At 30.0% G+C, this 16,894-nt stretch overlaps 1 long non-coding RNA gene across 1 annotated transcript; it reads right to left on the bottom strand.

The window, feature by feature from the left end:
• Positions 1 to 5,669: 5,669 nt before the first annotated feature.
• LOC145269331 (uncharacterized) lies at positions 5,670 to 16,894 on the bottom strand. Its single transcript, XR_013864987.1, has 2 exons — positions 16,621 to 16,894; positions 5,670 to 8,475 (listed from the first exon to the last, which is right to left on the bottom strand). It is a non-coding gene; the product is annotated as an uncharacterized LOC145269331 (long non-coding RNA).

The raw sequence follows: 16,894 nt of genomic DNA, 5'->3' as shown, positions 1-16,894 counted from the left end.
CGAAGAAAAACTTCACGGCATCTTGTTTTTGAATGATACACTGCTAGCGACACCTATTGGGAATGTTTGGAATATAAGATCAGCAAGGGGCAGACAACGACTGCCCACGCTATAGAAAAAAACTTGGATAATTAAGGCATTTATAAGTTTTTGAGAATGTTAAAAACGAAAATAACGTTTAAAATTTCAGCAAACGTTTCCAATATATGAAGAAATGTTAGTTTAAAGAAAGTGGGGGATCACTTTCCTATAATAATTTAACGTATAATGATCACCCACTTTATGGCCACCACTAGTGAAAACTTGAATTTACGCCACTGAAATACACATTTGCCGAATTTTTATTGGAGGAGCGTCAACGTGTGGGTGCTCAATTTACGTAAAATTCCTCATATCTTGGAAACTACTCGTTTGCTAAAATTTTAAACGTTATTTTCGTTTTTAACATCCTCAAAAACTCTAAATGTCTTAATTTTCCAAGTCTTTTTTCTAGTGTGGAAAGTCGATTGTCTGCCCCTTGCCGATCTTATATTCCAAACACTCCCAATAGGTGTCGCTAGCAGTGTATCATTCAAAAACAAGATGGCGTTAAGTTTTTCTTCGATAAAATTTCTCATAATATTTGATTTTCTTAAATAAAAAAAAAAAACCTACTTGATCGATTTACGTGATTTTTGGAATATGACATTTTCATGCAGTGACAAATACGTACATTATAAAAAAATTTTTTAGATTTTTATAATAAAAAAGATTACTTGTGGACCATTTATAGACTTGCACCTAATTTTTCACTTGCGAATGCGGCATTGCGGTTAATATAAATTGAAAGAATAAAATTCAACAAGCGTACTTTAAAAAAAAAAAACGAAGGATTTTTTAAAACTTTTATATATAAAAATAAACTTTTATTAGAAAACGAAATAATTTTTAAACCAAAAAAGCAATTATGGTATATTTTTTAAAGTCCAACTCACCGTTCATATTCAAACTGGCGACTTATATAGGGTTTCGGGGGTTGTATTACTGTACACATAGATTCGAAAAAGTTGTCAAAAAACAAAAAACAAATATATAACAAATAAATGTTATCAAAAGTAAGATAAGTTACTTTTCTACCTAACTGGATATGTAGTTTAGTGTCTTTATTTAATGTAACATGTTTTTTTTAGCTCGAAAAACATACAGTGTTTACCGATGTATTGGAAAATAAAAAATGACACCCGACTCTTTCTTTGACACGGTAAGTTTTGGGAAAGGAGTTAAAAATAATAATAAAAAAAAAACTAGACAAACTACTGTTAAAAATCCACCGAATATATGTCAGCCTATGTCACGGTAACATATATTGAGCGAGTTTCTAACAGTATTTTGTCTAGTTTTTTATTTATAACTCCTTTTCCCAAACTTACAGCGTGAAAGGGAGAGTCGGGCGCCATTTTTAATTTTCAAATACGTCAGTAAACACTGTATGTTTTCGAGCTTAATAAACATGTTACATTAAATAAAAACACTAGAAAATTATCCAGTTAGGTAGAAAAGTAACTTATCTTGTCTTTGATAACATTTATTTATTATATATTTGTTTTTTGACAACTTTTTCGAATTTATGTGTGAAGTAATACAAACCCGTTTTTGATTACGTTGGCAACAAAGAATGACTTTCGGAATGAACACCTCCAACCTCCCCATGCTAAGAATGGCTTTTGGAATAGACACGCAACCTCCCCATGTTAAGAATGGCTTTTGGAAGACACCCTCAACCTCCCATGTTAAGAACGGCGTTTGGAATAGACTCCTCCCTATGTTAAAAACTTCTTTTGGAATAGGCAGGCACCTACCTTTTGATGTTAAGAATGGCTTTTGAAACAGACACCTCCAACCTCCTCATGTTAAGAACGGCTTTCAGAATAAATACCGGCAACCTTGTCAGCATACCTGAAAACCTATAAAATATTTTGAATGTGAACGGTGAGTTTCGATTTTTTGGGCGCATGCGCAAGTTAAAAAGTTTAAAACGAACAAAATTTAAATTCAGTTCCATTTTCAAAATGACCCCAAAACATAGCGCTCTCGACAAGTTTTACCAAACTTTATCAACAATAACAACACACACACACACACACACACACACACACACACACACACACACACACACACACACACACACACTTGGAAATTTCAGGATTTTGGCTTTGTTGCAAAAAAAAATTTAATCGCTAATTTGTGTTAAAAAAACTGTATTTTTTGTTTTTATGATTTTCTTAAATCTAAAAATATATATATATATATATGAATAAACACAATTGCCCAATTACGTTAACACATTTATTATACACTGACAAACATTTAAACAACAATAAAACACAATACAATAGCGACACTTCGATAAGACTCACCGACTGGTGGAAAAAGTTCTCAGAGCTCACCTCGCGGTGGAACGAAGGTTCTCCTCTTCTTGAGAGGGAAAGGCAATACGTCTGCCCGTGACCAAAGGGAAAAACCAACCAGCCTTAGAGCAGGGGCAGATTACTCCTCCCCGGTGTCCTCTAATTTTTAGTGGCCTACAATTTAAAAAAACATGCATTTGTCTGTCCCTTCTATGCCCCAAAATATTTGTACTTTCGCACAAAATATTTGTACTTTCGCACAAAATATTTGTACTTTCGCACAAGTGCAAAAAAATAAGAGTTATTCTCCTGTATCCATGTGGTTACCTTACACATTTTATCGACTAGTTTAGTCTGATTTACCAGAAAATTCACACGATAAATTAATCGGTTCTTTATTAAAATAGCAAAATTCCGATATCGAATTTTTTAATTTTCAGTCAAATCGATGGTATTGTCATGTCGCAGTAATGAACATATCCAAAAATTATGACAAACGATAAGGTAGAAAATTAATTATTAGTGAAAATAGTTTTTGAAGAAATTAGGGGAAATTAAGTTTTCAGAAAATATTTACGTCTTTTTGTTATGATTCATTGATTCAAATTCCCTTTTTTGTGTTTTTTCTTTTTTGTTTTTTCCTAATTGTCTTCGTAAAACTATTTTCATTAATAATTAATTTTCTACCTTATCGTTTTTCGTAATTTTTGGATATATTCATTATTGCAACATCACAATTAAGTTGATCCACAACTGGATATATTTTATTGAAAAACAGATGGTTGCACAGTGTTATTTTATTTCTGGTAGTTACCATCCGCGTTCGGAATCAAAACAAAGAATCCAACTTGAAGTTCCTAGAATAGATGACAATGCTGGTTGTAGAACAGTTTATTCCTCATATTCCTCTTGGCCGTTGCCAACTCTTTTAGTTTGTCTGTTTCTTTGCATTGTTTCCAAGTTTGATATTTATTCCATAGGACATGAAGGTAGTCTTTAATTTTGTTAGGATTATTGTGATGCGTTAATAATGTCTGACCAGTCCGATCATGTCACAGACATCCACTGTCCATACTGTCAGTTAGTATGAATTTTGCAGTCTTAACAGCTAACTCTGCATGACCATTGTTTTTAGCAAAATAGGCTGATGAGCTATATTTACGCATACACCAGTTCCTAATGAAAGGAGTCGTACTCCTGGGAGTCAAACGGTGGTCATCTATTTGAAGAGATTTTCTCAGATACACTGTAAGTACAGAACCAAGTTCTTAAGGTGTCACAGACGGCTTTGGCCTTCCCTGACGTCATTAGGTCCACTTTCACGCATCCAGTATACCAATCAGCAAACACCATAACGTTTCTACCCGATAAACTGACAAGTCAACCGCACCATTTGTTGAAATAGAAATTCCGGATCTGGTGGTGAAATAATGGGCTCCTTGGGCTCAGATGTGAAGGAGGTTTTGACATCAGTCTTAATCATTTGGTCATACCTTTTAGCAAGGTACCTGTTGAGTATCAGGGTGCACAATCAGGAGCTAAGTTAAGTTTTCCAAGGCAATGTTTTATCTGGAATTGGTATATCAGTATTCTTTTTTAAATTTAACATGCAGGGTTTTTTAATATTTTCCAAAGCCAGGTTTGAAAATAATTTTATTAGTGGCAGGTAATCCACTGTTACCAGCAAATCCGGGTGTCTGAGTATGCACATCTGGTAAGATTCCAGCCCGTTTACTCGAGCTAAAGCTTCTCTGTCTACTGGTGCTTATTGCGATTCTTCGTCATTTGTAAAATAGGATCCAACCAGGATGAGCTTCTAGTAACCATCTTCACAACTCATGGTCAATTTACTCTAACATCTGCAGTGTTTCTGAAATAGGAAACACAACATTTGTTTTCCTGTCATTTTGTTCATTTTGAATGTTTGGATGCATTTCTCAATTTTTTTAACTTCCGAGCAATGAGAGGAACTAAGTGCCAAAAATTTTGTAAGTTACCTGCATGAGTTCCTGTAGTGTTGCAAAGTTAAAAGATATGTTTCGTCTATATTTTAAATGAAATTTGCGTGCATTATGTTTGTTGCTCAAGAGTTGTAAAATGGCAGGTGAATGGATGAAGATAACCATCATCCAAGTGGCTGTGAAGCAGATTTATATTTCACCAGATCAACTGAACCGCAAATGTCCAAAGAAATTGTCAAATCTGTTGTGAAAATCTGCAAAACTGTACAGTCAATATATCCGATATCTGTTCATTGGAAAAAAGTAAAACTCAGCGTGAAGACCAACTGGTGAAGACTAGCGATGGACATAACCCACCACAACAGCGAAATTTTTCTAATGGTTATTGACTGCAGAACCTCTAGATTTGCAATGTAGTGGCCACTGTGCAACGGAGATGCGATCATTGGAGAATGTTTTTCTTGGGCGCCGATGGAAATGTTAACTGAGAACAGTTGCAAAAAATTGGACCGATCATTTGCAGTTTCAATGTGCTTGCTGATTGAGTGAAAACGGGATTGTAGAACGAAGCAATAGGATTATAGGTATGGCTGGTGGATACGTCTGAGTAATTGGTGTTGAAGACAACCATCTGCGTGAATCATGTCGAGTCATTAAAGAAACGTCACTTGAGGCACCACAAAAATATGGGACTGAGATGATGACCCTGCAATGGTGGCACGTGTCACATTCAAAACTTCTGACGCAACCATCATTGAGTGACAAAAGCAATTCTAAATATATTGAGCGTTTGATCTATTTGAAATTCAATCAAGTAGACAGTAATTCCGATATCAGTAGCCTCCCAGCTGACGTAATATTTATTGAAACTCAAACCATAAACAAGGGTGTGCATACGGAGAAGGATGAAGCCTGCATCATTCCCGTTTGACGAAGTACCCGATGAAGATGGGCAGCACACCCCTGCTCTGTTGGTTATGAAATCAGGGAGGTGTAGAGAAAATTGTAAGTAGTGAATCAAAAATGTCTGTGCGTCTTACAGGGTTCAACTGCTGAATAATAAATGTTTGTGCATCTTACAGGGCTCAACTGCTGAATAATAAATAAAAAACGATGGCCAGCTGATTTGAAAACTAATGCTGGATTCTCAAGGCTCAAGACTTTGAAGAATGAGAGAGTTGGTTTTTTGAGGAAGAAGGTGACTGTGCACGTCACGTCAAGGCATGGCATGTAAATAGAACAGATTAACAGATTGCAGTTACGTCAAGAGCATCACTGAAAAAAGTTGTGAATTTCTATATTTTTTAAAGAACTAGAAACATTTTGGACATAAAACTATTTTTATTTTCTCTTCAAAGATTATAACGTATATAGTTTTCAAGTTCATTTTCCAGAAAAAACAAGTTTTACATAAAACGCTTTTATTTTCTGGTCAAAGAGTAAAAATGATTATTCTAACAAAAATTCTGTGAAACTAATGAGGTGTGCACACTACCGGCACATTACTCCACACATCCAGGATTGTACTTTTTAAGAAAATATAAAAAATGTATATCTCACAGTGTTTGATTAAATTGTTATGGGTGAATGAAAATGTAATTCTAAGTTATGTTCGAACTCATGGAAATTATGCAAAATACAATAAAAATGAAAATCACTTCTAGCTGACAACTACAAACTTTAGAGGGAAAATTTTACATGGCGTTTTTAATAGTTTATGCTGCAATCATCTGAAAAATGTTTTAGAATCTTAACATTTAACAATATGATAATTTAAACAACCTGGGATGATTCCGAAATGTAAGTACGATTCCGAGGATCACAATTTAATAGTAAAAATGATTTTAAATTAATTCGTAAAACCAATTTTCATTTTAATTTCATTTCATGCTATAATTAAGAAAGAAGGGATTTACGTGTGAAAATACTAAAAATACGCACAATAACTTGCTAAAACTTTTTTTAAAAATACTGGATCATGTGCTCAGCAGAAAGCAGTTTTTACTAATATCCATACATCTCCTTAATATGATTTTGGCTGCTAATTTTATCGATAGTATTTGCTATCCAGAATGTGCACAGAAGTTTTTCCCCATTCCATTTTATTGTTTGTTTAAATATTTCTCATCAATATTTTGGCAATTTTGCTTGCATTAACAAACATCTCACTAACTCTGAAACTGTACCACTTTGGCCTTTCTACTACACCGTTTTTGTGAAAGGAAGAAACTATCGTCAATTCTTATTTCATCTTAGTTTTGATAGTTATTTTTAAACAAAGTTTGTTCTGTTCTTGTGTCCTGTTTGTGTTTAGTCTTTTGTTGAACCACATCTTGTTTTAGTGTAATGCAACCAAAACATGTTCCGTTGCCTTTTCTGATTTATATTTTATACAAAATAAATATTAATGAGAAAAACATGATTATTATACACGCAAATATATATATATATATATATATATATATATACATATCTGACAAATTAAAGTAAAAGCGATACGATAAATCAATGTACTCCAATGAGGTTCCTCATCCTCTAAGTAGCTTTTATTATTGAGTTATTATTGGACTTGCTAAATGATTACAAGTAGTAAAAATATAGATTTCAGTTTGGCTTGAATTATATTAGTTTTATGAAGTCTTTTATTTAATTTAATGCTTGATTCATTTTTTCAATTCATTACGTTTTAGTTCATCTTTTTAAAAAATCTTTTTTCTGGTCTCTTTGTATTGCAATATTCAAAGAGAAGAATTCATCAAGTCTGTTGGTTTATCAAGTAAAGTTTTGTTACTTCATTCAACATCACTCGGATAATGTGCATAATTTCTCATATAACCAGGGTGTTGTCATTTTGAAATATTGTAGCTTGTTCTAACAATAGGAAAGCTACTTAATGGTTTGTGTTTGGTGTGTATTTTTCATGTGTGTCATTAAATTTGGTTTTTGGGAACAAGAATATTGACATAATTCACAAGAATATGGCTTTTCTCCGGTATGAGTTCTCATATGTAGCTCTAAATGTGATTTCTGGCTAAAAGAAGAGCTACATACGTCGCAGGAATATGGCTTTTCTGCAGTATGAGTTCTCATATGAGACATCAAATTTGACTTTTGAGTAAAAGAAAAGTTACATACTTCACAAGAATATGGCTTTTCCCCAGTGTGAGTTCTCATATGAGATTTTAAGTTTGATTTCATAGCAAAAGAAGAACCACATACTTCACAGGAAAATGGTTTTTCCCCAGTGTGAGTTCTCATATGTATTACCAAATTTGATTTCTGAGAACAGGTATATGTACATAAGTTACAAGAATATGGCTTTTCGCCGGTGTGTGTTCTGACATGTGCCATTAAGTCTGACTTACTTGTAAAAGAAGAGCCACATACTTCACACGGATATGGCTTTTCTCCGGTGTGGGTTCTCATATGTATCACCAGATTTGATTTCTGAGAACAAGAATATTCACACAATTTACAAGAATATGGCTTTTCACCACTATGAATTTTTGTATGAAAATTTAATCGTGATTTTGTTGCAAAGGAAGATCCACATACTTCACAAGAATATTGCTTTTCACCAGTGTGAAGAGTTAGATGATTCTTTAAATTAGATTTCCTAGTAAAAAAAGAACCACATGTTTCACATGAATATGGCCTTTTTCCAGTATGAGTAGTCGTATGACGCTCTAAATTAGATTTCAGAGTAAAAGCCGAACCACACACTTCACAAGAATATGGCCTTTCTCCAGTGTGAATTTTCATATGTGATACTAAACGTGATTTCATAGTAACAGAAAAGCCACATACTTCACAAGAATATGGCTTTTCACATGTGGGCTTCTTCATATGTGTGACTAAACTTGATTGCATGACACAAGAATATTAACAAGTATACAAAATATAGTCTTTTTTACTGTTCATGTATATATATATATATATATATATATATATATATATATATATATATATATATTCAGTTTAAATTGTCCTCAGTATTCAGGAAGTTTACTCTAATAGCAAAATCAAGAGAAATTCTTGATAAATTTTGGTTTGGTGTCCATAAAAATATTGTCTTTATTCCAAAGAAATTAAAAATCCATCCAAAAAAGATGTTTAATCAGCAATATCTGTAAAAAAATAAAATAAAATTCCAATTTCATTATTTTCATATGTATTCGATTTATTCATTATGGAATGAAGAGTTAAAAACAAAACAATAAATGGTGTTTTATAAACGTACATTCAATAAAATAAATCAAATCGTAATTTCAACCTAAATTTATTATAATTGAAAATACACCATCTAAAACATGATTTTGTTGTGTGCTTTATTCATTATAATTAGTTATAATTAGCATTAATTATAGTTATAATTCATTGACATTCACAAATATTAGCAAGATCTTATTTAGAAAGTCATGGTAAATTTATGAGCAAATATTCTAGAATTTTCATAATGACACATAAATAAATGGATACATTTGTTTGTTTCATAAACTTCCTATGTGACTTCAATCGAAATATGCATAAAAAATAATTTATACACGCAAATTCAAATATACCAAACATTTAAATAAATCGATACATTTGTTGGTTTAATACTTATTTCATAACTTTCTATGTGACTTCAATCGAAATATTCACCAAAATGTATTTATACAAGTCAATCCAAATATACTGAAAATCAATATTAGCAATCTACAATAGTTGTTTAATTTCCCAGATGTTATTTGATGTAATTGAATTTCAATCGTTGGTCTATTTTAATTATTTGTTTTAGTGATAGTTATTATTTTTGCAATTATTTATATGTTGTTTGGTATATTTCCAAAGTTAATTTGTATATCATATCAAAAACTAGTGACTGGTCGAGATTTTATAATTCCAATAAACCTTAAATAAATTTTACATAAATATAGCAAAATTACACAATTTTATCAAACAAATTTTGAGATAGTTCAAGCAATGATTTGATAGTTCATTTGGTTCAGTAAAATAATTTGATTTTCAATTTCAATGGAAGTTGTATATAATCTGTTATCAGACAATATGCAAACAATAAGAAATTATTAGAATTTTGAACAGTTTTTCTGTTTAAAAATAATTTATTATGGCAATCAGCTGAAGATTATGTAAAATGTGAATGGAAAATATTTTGATAACTTTTTGCTACAAGTAACAAGTGAGCTTTTTTTGCTACAATGAATAAGTGAGCTTTTGCTATATTCCATTTTTTCTTTTCTACTTTTTCACTGTCATACTTTTCATCTACACTTATAATAGAAAATTTAATTAAACAAATGAAATTAGTTTGTAAACCATTTTTTTTGTAAATAGAAAGCTTTTGCAATGCCCCTATTTTCTGTCATTTTTTAAAACATTTTAAGTTTTTAAATGCATATTCCTGGAATCGGCTACATCATGCCCATAAACTAAATAAAAAACGTGACACAAGGTTAATTTAATGTAAGAAAAGCCTGAACTTTCAAAGTAATGTTTTTCAAGTCTACTAAACTAATTGTGTATGACCCATCGACATTTCCTTTTTAGGACTTCTTAGGTGACTGGCAATAAATTAACCTTATCTCAAAGGAGGATAAATGCTTGGGAAAATAGTCTGCTATGCTCCAACTGAACCATTCCTCATTCAAACAAATAATGATTTGGCAAAAGAAAAGTGAATCTCTCGATTGCCAAAATGATGCAACGACTTCACCTGATTAGTTTACAATAGCAGTTACTTTTTTAATTTTTCATCCTAACCTAATGCTTTGTATGCTAAGTGTCGTCTGCTTTTAAAATTTTTCACAACATTCAAATCATAACTTATTTTGGCTAATTCCAGGATTGACGCAGGATTATTCGTGGATAGTCTGGACTGATTATCAAAATCTTTTGGATTGCTACGGAAATTTTGGAGTCAATGAAAATTACAGGTGTGTAATACAGAGTTATTTTTGTAGTTTGAGGATACATTTCCTAGTGAATTCTATTGTGTTTATTAATATTATACAAATATTAAAGATTTCATAGTAAGGAATCACTTTACATGTAAGTTTAATGTAAAATGATAATTCTGACCTTTTTATCGTGGAGAATGATAACAAGAAATGATAACACATTTCCTTATAACAACAAAATCCAGACAAAATATCACAATAAACGTGGTAATAACATTAGTTTTATGTTTTCATGTAATAACCAAGTTTTTTGGGCGGACACAGAAAACCTAATTTTGACAAACTTTTTCAGTTTCGTAACATCATTATTTTACAATAACACTTATTACAATTCACAAATTACAATTCACTTCCTGGTGGATTTTTCGTTTTCTTGTTACTATTTTTCTTTAAAACGTTGAGGCTATAAAGGATATACATGTCAAATGGGACGTTACCAAGCTTTGCTTATTTTTCAGTTTCTGTTGCATGAACAAACCACTATGTTCAGGGTTCATTTCATACAAATACTTTGATAGAGCACACACATTTAGAAAATGAGTGTTTTTTATATATAATAACACTAAATAAATATAAATAAAATAATAACAAAAAGACATGGTCTCAAAAATACAAATGCTTAAAAAATAATATTATGTAATTTCTTCACTATTTGACAGAAACTACTGAACAAGAACAAAAAAAAATTATATTAATTGCACCGTTATATATTGTAGTTTTATGCCCATAGGTGGAGATTGAGTCAACTAGCATAAATTTTCAGTGCAGCCTGGCAGCAAGTGAAATATACTCAGCGTAAATAGTAAGTTAGGAAATGTCCAAGATCATCTCCCTCGACAAAATAAGTTAGCCACAGGTTTAGGTGTTGAAAGAAGTTAAATCATGTGTTTTACTGATTCGACTTTTAAACAGGGCAGTTTTTGTCTTGGAGGCGAAGAGAGCAAAAGTGTGCCAACAATGTTAAAGTTAAAAAAATGCTTTACAATTTTAGAAATTAAACCAAATTTGTCGTTAAAAACGCTCGCTCAGTCAAAAAAGTATTGAATAAAGATTCTTAATTAAAAATTAAACGTTTTGTTAATAATATATGAATTACAAAAATATTAACAAAATACCTATGGTAAAAACAGTAGACAAAATAATAAAAAATGTTTCCATTGTAAAAAAGTTTTGAATAATAAAAAAAATTGTTATACTTTTTCTTACATTAGATTAAGACTAATCGGTGATAGCAAGGAAATGGGTGATCATCTTGCATTCAATTTGAATGTGAACTTTATTCTCGAAGCTACACTGAAAACAAATTTTTTGGCAACCAAATAAAAAAAAAACTAAAAAATATTGGAAAAATGCAAAAAATAAGTGAAAAATAATCAGTTTTTATCTAACAACAATGCAACCATTTTCGAATTTAATTATTTCTTATTTCTTTTTTGTTACGATTATTGTGTTCTCAAGACTAGCATAAATTATACTAAAATAAACATATTTGTAACTTAAATCCAAATGTCAGATTGAAGAAATTAATTTATAATTTTTTTTTAATTGAAGATTCATATTTTTGTGCATGTTTACAGTAAGTCTACAGTGTTATTTTCCTTAAATATGTATTTAAACAAAAACAGTATTAATTACATTATTGTAATTTAAAAAATAGCAATATATACAAAAGTGACGAAATTTTATCGAGCAGAACATATATTATTACAGGGTAGAATAATAAATTTGTCACCGTAAAAAAACACTACAGCTTTATTTTAAAACTTTTATTGAAGAAATCAATTCAGGTAACTTGATTATGTTGTAGAATTAACATCTATTCAATGTAGCCACCTTCACCTTCAATCACCGCCTCGATACAAGTCTAGAACTGGGAGCATACATTTTCCAAAAGCACCGACAGGAGCTCAGCAAATACTCGGCAGATGGTGACAATCAGGCTGATTTTGGTGTTGTGGGAGGTTGTTTGTGATGTTCCTGACGTATGACCAAACAGAGTAGTTCAGCAGGTTCAGGTCGGGGGGGGGGTTAGTGAGAGAAGGGTACAAAGTCATAGCACTTATTCTGAAGCCAAGGCTGGGTCTCTTTAAACTTGTGGGCTGGGGCTGAGTTCTGCTGCTATGCTCAGAGTCTGCCAGCAGCCACTTGATTGAATCACCACATTCTTCAGCACATCTAGGTACACTTTGGTGTTGACTTTCAAACTGACTTCGAAGATGTGAGGTGGCATGATGTGGCCTTCACTTGAAACCACATATATAACTATGAGTTGTCTGATGCATTGAGCTGTGCCCTCAAGCATTGAACTGTCCAGATTTGCATCTTAAGGGTGCTAACAATTGTCCTAGTGTCATACATTAGATCAGTAGGGAGTATGAGTTGTACATCGGTGCATCTCCAATCTTGCTCATTGAACATTGTGTCACTTTCAGACTCTTATCGCTCTTGGGATTTGTACACAACTGGCTAACATATGATCTGCAACAAAAATGAAATGATGTCTTTTCCAGTGCGACAATTTTATCATTCCACCTTGTAGTTTTAAAAATATCTATTATTTTAAAATGCATAGTATTACATTACGAATCAATATCCAACATTAACCCATGTGAACTTCAAAAACCAAGGGAGATAATTCAATTTTCCCCGCTTTTAGTCATATTCTGACTATCACGATAATAAAATAAACAACATATATGGTTTTCTGCAATATTTCTTTTACATATAAAACTTATCTACTTGACAAAATTTCTATCAATTTTTGGCTATATCACTATTTTTGAGATGACAGTTTCGTAAGAAATCTTACTTTTTGCTTAAAATTTAACTGTAGTCTAACAGTATAAACACACATCCTTTTTAACAAGTTAGAATTTTTTATTATAGTCAGCATCTTCCTTAATATTCTGTCGTGCTACCTTATCTGATGAAGAGGCAAAAAGTACTTTCGTTTTTTTTCTTATTCAGTATTTGCATTTTGAAGCGATTTATTGAAATGAAATATAAAAAAGTCACTATTGAAAATTATACAATAAAAATAACAAAATTATACAATAAAAAATAACAAAATTATGCAGATAAAAAGAATACAATCTTTATTTCCACCTATTGTGTTATTTGTATTTGCACTAATTGTATAATTTTTATTTGTATTATTAAAAATGCAAATAAGGACTAATTGTGTTACTTTATGTGTTAAATGTATGTGCTAAATGAATGCCGATGCTCAAAATGTATAAACATTTTTCTCCTCCCTTAACTTAAAAATTCACAAAAAATCAGAAAAATTAAGTAATTTTAATGAAAATTTCAGTATTTATCATATAATGATCAGGGAACATAATGAACACATTATTTTTATTTGAATCTTAGTGGAAATGTATTATTTCGTTTAAACAAAAAAACGCCTTTACTAAAGTTGAGGTTTTCAGTCGTAAAAATAAATGATTTTATTTTTGCTTTTTATCAAAATAAAACATCATAAATTATTACAATAGAAAAAAATTAATTTTTTCAGGAACATTACAAACAAAAAAACCAAAAAGTCCATCTTAACGGAATCGTTAATACTCGAAATAATTAGTTTCTCAAACTAACGATATTATCAGTAAATTAAGTATTGTTTATTTAATATGTTCACACAAAAAAGTATAATTGAAAAAATTTTTGTTTTTTCAAACATTACATTTTAAGTGTAATTTTCATATGTAAGATTCTAATATTTTCCTTGCATGAATGAACGTGTAATTTTCATCATAACATAATGTTTACATAATCTTTAAAAATAAAAAATAAATAAAACTTAAGAGCAGGAACAGACAAAAATGATTAAATTAAAAAATGGTAAAAATTACAATAGCATTCACGATACAAATGTACTGGGACAAAAAAAAAAGTCAGTTTTGCACCCCTTCCTTCCCTTCAACCAGCCAATGTCATTTTCAAGGTAGCTTTTTTGCTTTCTGGCATTTTGGGCTTCCGTAGAATTCATTCTAGATGAATTGCTGCTTATTTTTATTGAGCAAAGCCAGAATTTCTCACTTTTGAGAACTAATTAAACTATTTCTTTGTACAAAAAACAAGTTTTTTTTTTAAATCAATATCTTAGGACTCTATTTGATTTAATATTTTAGGACTCTATTTGATTTAATATTTTAATGACGCTGCGAAGACATTTTTTTATTATAACTTTTTCATGTGTAAAATTTTTTTCCTGCTTTAGAAATAAACTTTAAGCTTTAATCTTTCAAATAGAAAAATAATCTGAAACCAACAAAATAATTCTAATAAACTGATTTTCAAAAGTATGTTCCTCTATCATTTTCCGCCATCAATGCACGTACGGATTATCTGTATAATTTTATTATTATTATTGTATACTTTTCAATAACGTCCCTTGTTTATATTTCATTTCAATAAGTCGCTTCAAAATACAAATACCGAATAGCTAGGTGTGTCAGAATTTGGGGGGAATTTTTGATACCCCTAACACAAAACTGCGAATAAAATATAAAAAAAACTTGTAATTCCTCTTTTTAAAGTGGGTTGTTTATTTTCTTTATGGAATATACTTCCAAAATAAAGTATTGAAGTCGTTTAAAAAATAACAGAGATATTATTTTTTATTTTTTAAAAAAGTGTTTACATGCAGCCATGTTTTTTACGTAATGAAATCAATTGAATTTTACGAGTTAAATTTTTTTCAATTTTTTCACTTTAAAAATCTATCAAAATTTTCTATTGGTTCAATTTTTACGATATTTTCAGGTTCAATGTAAAATTTTATGCTCTTTCCAATTAACTGAATATAATATTCTAGACAAGCGTTTTTTTTTTTTAATTCAGCCCCCCCCCCCATTTTGAAATGTCTATTCAAATGAAAATAATTCATTTTCTCACCTCAAATGTATATATCACAAATTGAAGATAAAAGATCAATAAATAAAATAAGCTAATTTAAAAAAAAAGAACAGTTATTTGCAAATTTACCTGTAAAGTCCAAAGTTTAAAACCATTTTTTTAAAAACCATGTTGATTTTTTTTGTTTTTTTTTTCAAGTTAAACTTTATAATCTTGTTATATTGTCCAGAAAATTTCGTAGAATTACGATAATTTTTTCTATTTCATTCATTTTTTTAAACAAATCCACTCCATAAAGAAAAAATAAAATATATTAAATCAAAAATTCATGTATTTCTTTGAGAAAAGAAAAAAAAAGAAAAAATTCCTTGAATGTTTTTTTTTTTAAGGCAAAAACTTATAAGTAAAACGTGATTAGTTTTCATATATGGTGACACATGTTTCTTCATGCTAGATGGCTGATGCAAACATGTTGTTTTTACATCCTTCTATCCATCCATATTTCAAAACAGGAAGAAACACCGATTCAGCGCTTCACTAACATCATGACAATGCTTACATAATGGCGGTCCTTTCAAATAGTTGTTTAAAAAATTCTTTTATTTAAAAAATACATGGAATATAAAATATAAATATGGACAAATTCTCATAAATGAAGAATGGAAGCATCCATTGATTAGTATTTTATATAGGTAAGTGATTTTTTTTAATTTATATATATTTATTATTTTTAGATTAAGTTAAAATTCGTTGAATTTTGTGAAATCTTTCTAAAAGAAAACCGATTTAAAAAAAATATTGTATATTTTTTGATAAAACCTTTTATTATTTTAAAGTTCCTTTGCTCCTTTTATTGAAAAAAAATAGGCTTTAAATTACATTATTCATATTGCTATAAGCTATGAAAGATAGGGAGTCTATTTAATCACTCTTTTTTAATGGCGAATTCTGACACTCCTACCGAATAGCAAAAAAAAAAAAAATAAAAAATAAAATACGGTACCGTTTTTTTGCCTGGTCACTGGTTCCGGTAAGGCCACACAGAAAACGAAGGAAGACGCTAGCTGACTATAACGAATTTTTAAAAAAAATTTAATTAGATCGAAATAAAAACTAAACTTATTTAAATGCTTAAGATATTTTTAAAAGTTGTTATCTTCAAGCTCCATAATCTTGATGTTTACAAAATTAAAATATTGGTAATCTAATTTTGTTTTGTTTGTTTACTTATTTTTTAAAAATACAATACAAAACATTTTTTTAAAACTTCATTTCATTTTGAGAATAAAACCTTTGTAAATATCAGGTGACGAAACTAGAAGATAACCTTAAAAAGTTATTAAATAAATTATTTTTTAAATTATATATATATATATATATATATATATATATATATATATATATATATATATATATATATATATATATATATATATATATATAAAATCTTACCTTTCCATTTAAGAAATTCAATACGGAAAACAAACACGAGCAAAATACGAGATTTCTTTTCTTTTGGGTGCGAAAGAGAATTTTTTCGGTTTGTTAGGATTTCTTTAGTAAATTAATACAGTTTGATTTAGTGTGTCGAGTTCATTGGAAAATAAAATATATTGAGATATGTGATGAAAAACGCTGAAATTATTTAAACAATAAAATTGACTCTAAACGAACAATAAATGTAGGTAATCGTAACACGGTGCGACCATTATTTCGTTCCTCGTGT

The sequence above is a fragment of the Euprymna scolopes genome, chromosome 45 (assembly GCF_053919585.1).
Source record: "Euprymna scolopes isolate OS-2025 chromosome 45, ASM5391958v1, whole genome shotgun sequence".
In the NCBI taxonomy this organism is placed as follows: Eukaryota; Metazoa; Mollusca; class Cephalopoda; order Sepiida; family Sepiolidae; genus Euprymna; species Euprymna scolopes.
This window is presented reverse-complemented; position numbering and strand designations above follow the sequence as displayed.